The following is a 3,358-nucleotide window of genomic DNA, read 5'->3' as shown; positions in this document are numbered from 1 at the left end:
AGCGCCCGCGGGTCCCAGCCGCGGGCGGCGCAGGGTGCGGGGTCGGCGGGCGCCCTGAGCCTACCTGCGCCGGGAAGGGCGCCCTCTGCCTTCCCCGCCCGCGGGCCGGCCGACGCCTCGCATTTTTGAGGCTTTACTCCAACCGCGTCCTGCCGCTGATGTGCTGATGTCACAGCCTAAACTTTCTGAATCAGCCGCGCTCGCTCTCCCGCTCCCTGGGCTCGTCCGGGAGTCCCACTGGAGCCCGCGGCCACGGTGCGCTGGGACTTGGGCGCACACGCCCCGGCCGCGCCCTCCGTCTTCGCGCCAGTTGCCCCCACCCGCCCGCCCCCGCTGTTACGTGTCTGTGCCCTCTCGTCCCGGGACACGCCTCCCGCAGGACACAGCTGCTCCTCCTCGCAGGGGAGCCGGTCCCCGGGCGCGTTCACAGACAGCTGGAAAGTTCCGGGCACCTGAGACCTTCTTGGAAAGGGGGCGCGGGGCGGGGCGCTGGAGAGCGAGGCCCTGGGTGGGGCCGATTGGGTGAAGGCCCGAAGCCTCCTTGGGACACGCAGAGAAATGACGGGCTCCCGCCGGCAAGTGCTGTGCGCGCAGCAGCGCCTCTGGAAGTGGGCGCGCTCCGCTCCCTGCGAGCATCCAGGGCCTCTCCCGCCAGGCAGGAGCTGTCAGAGGGCCGAGGGAGCGGCGTAGCCCCTCAGGAGTCTCTCGGACGCCCTTCCCCCGCCCTCAGTTGCCCTCCACCCACTTTCACTCAGATCTTGGCGGGTCCGTTTCTGGCGCCTGGGACGCTGGAAAATGAAACGTGGGATGCAGAACTCGGGGACACAAAGCCTCAAAGACTCAGGGCAGGGAGTTTATTCACGTCTCCATGGTTACAGGGCGGGGTGGGGAGGAGGGCGTGAGGCAAGGACCTGGCCTGGAGGGGCCTCCTCAGAGTCCCCTGTGGCAGGCCTTCTAGGACACAGACAGGGGCTGCTGCCCTCCTGATGGTTCCCGCCAGGTCGCCCAGGTGCCTGGTGCTAAGGTCTGGCGCTCTGCCCACTGCGCTTGAGCGCTGGGGTCTTCCGCCTCTGCACTTCAGCTCCTGAGCAACTTGTTAGCATTAGAATGAGTCAGCCGTTCTTACCAGGACCAGGAGACACCTTTCTGTGCCTGCGGGAGAAACCAAATGGTTGAAAGGCCAAAGAGAACACCCAGCCCTCTGGGTAGAAATGCCAAGAATGTTTCAGGAAAATGAAAAAAAAAAAAAAAAAGTTGCCCTGGAAGGAGATTAGATGAGACTTCCCAGAAATCCAGGCACCTGAGCTCAGTCTGGATTGGAACAAGAGGAAGGGGAAGGTGGGTCCCAGAAACAGGTGGGCTAACAAACATGCGGGCAGGGCCAGGGAGCCAAGGCTGGGCCGAAAGAAAGCTCTCCAGCTCCGGGGGCCCAGGCTGGGGGGCCGCTCCCACGGGAGCTAGAGAGCAGAGCGCAGCGGCTGCAGGAGAATCGGGGCGGATGGGCGTGCAGGTGGGGACCAGGCAGGCGTTTCCTTCCACGCCAAGGACGGACACTGGAGAGTGGGCCAGGAGCTTGACATGTCACATGTCAATTCAGTGCTTCACCACGCATTTATGAGATGGAGTGTTATCCCTGTTTTACAGATGAGGAAACTGAGATTCAGAGAAGCAGCTTCCTCAAAGTCCCGCCACACATCAGTGGTGGGGCCTGGATATGAGTCCACGTGTCTCCCACCCCCGTCATCCCTGAACAACTGGGTCCGCAGGTAGAGGAGGGCCCCCCTCCCGTGAGGGAGTCCCGCTCAGGAGCAGGGATGGCGTTCGGGCCTGGTCAGGAAAAACTACAGAAAATACTCACCTAGAAGTCTGTTGCGTTGGCCGAAGAGTCCATTTGGTTTTTTCCGTGAAGTAAAAGACACATTTTTCATTTTCACCAATAACTTTATTGATGTGGATGTTTTGAGTTTGTCAGCCATCTCCCGCGTGGTGTAACATTGATGGTTCTCAATTAATTTCTTGATTTGATTGCTGTCAACTTCAGCTGGTTTACCTGAACATGGAGCATCGTCCAGCAAGAAATCTGCAGCACGAAACTTTGCAAACTGCTTAAAAAAAGAAAGATTTATTTACTTTTAGAGAGGGAGAGACATCAACGTGCGAGAGAAACATGGAACTGGCTGCCTCTCACGTGCCCCCAGCTGGGGACCTGATCCGCAGCCCAGGCACGTGCCCTGACTGGGAATCAAACCAGTGACCTTTTGGTTCGCAGGCCAGCACTCCATCCACTGAGCCACACCAGCCAGGGCAGCAAACCACTTTAGACCCGTTTGATCAGACATAGCACCTTCTCCGTACACTGCACTAATCTTTTTTTGCATTTCAGTTGTGTTTTTACCTTTCTTGAAATAATAAAGCATAATAGGCTGAAAATGTTGTATATTTTCTTCCATCTTCAATATTAAAATGGCAACACAAAAATTCACCGATTTTGATAGTTTTTTTTAACGCACGCTGATATGACAGCTGTCACAACACAGTCTAACAAAATTGCTTTGAGTGACATTAAAGGCAACTAAATGCTCCAGAGCCATCTACGGAAAAACCAAGCAAACCTTTTGGCCAACCCAAGAGAATCATGTTACAGGTTGGCTCTGGCCTAAGCGGCAATTATTTAGGGTTGCTTTTAAGAGAAAACAGGAGGATGCCAGTGGAGGCAAACTGAGGCAAATGGCTTGAACGCAGGGCTTCTCGGACATGGCAGTCGAGGGCAGGAAGAAAATCACAGGCCAATCTGTCGTCAGAGTGGCGGCTCTGCGATGTGTCAGAGTGAGGGGAGAGAAACCGGGGCTCGCGGGTGAGCAGGAGGCCAGCGCGCCTGTTCCCAGAGGGTTGCCGGGCCGCGGAGCGTGGCGAGGCTCTGACGCTGCCAGGAAGAAGCCATCCTGGCGGAAGAAAAGCAGTGGGCGCCTCTCCCGGGCGTTCTCGCTCTGGGAGGATGGGCACCTCTCAGGGAAAGCCGGTGAGAACACCCCCCCTGCTGTGTTATCCTCTGGGCAGCGAGTCCCAACTCATGAAGCGCCCCGGGCAGCCACAGCTGTGACGCTGTGCTTACGCCTCCCGACGTTTCAGGGGTTCAGTGAAGATATTTGAAGGTGGTCAGGAAGTTGGTGGGCTCTACATGGGGTGAAACAGAGCATTAATATCTTTTTTTTTTTTTTAAGAAACCAAAATAAGCAGACTTGTGTAATTTAAGTGACCACTCACCGCTAGCACCTGGTTTCACAGTGTTGGGGACAAAGCGTTGCCCTGCCCCTCAGAAGGCTGCGAAAGCCAAGGGACACCCAGCACAGGGCGCCGC

The sequence above is a fragment of the Pteronotus mesoamericanus genome, unplaced genomic scaffold, assembly GCF_021234165.1.
Source record: "Pteronotus mesoamericanus isolate MK-2021 breed Mesoamerican mustached bat unplaced genomic scaffold, CSHL_Meso_final scaffold_1186, whole genome shotgun sequence".
NCBI classification, from domain to species: domain Eukaryota; kingdom Metazoa; phylum Chordata; class Mammalia; order Chiroptera; family Mormoopidae; genus Pteronotus; species Pteronotus mesoamericanus.
The sequence above is the reverse complement of the archived record's forward strand: the minus strand, read 5'-3'. Positions refer to the sequence as shown.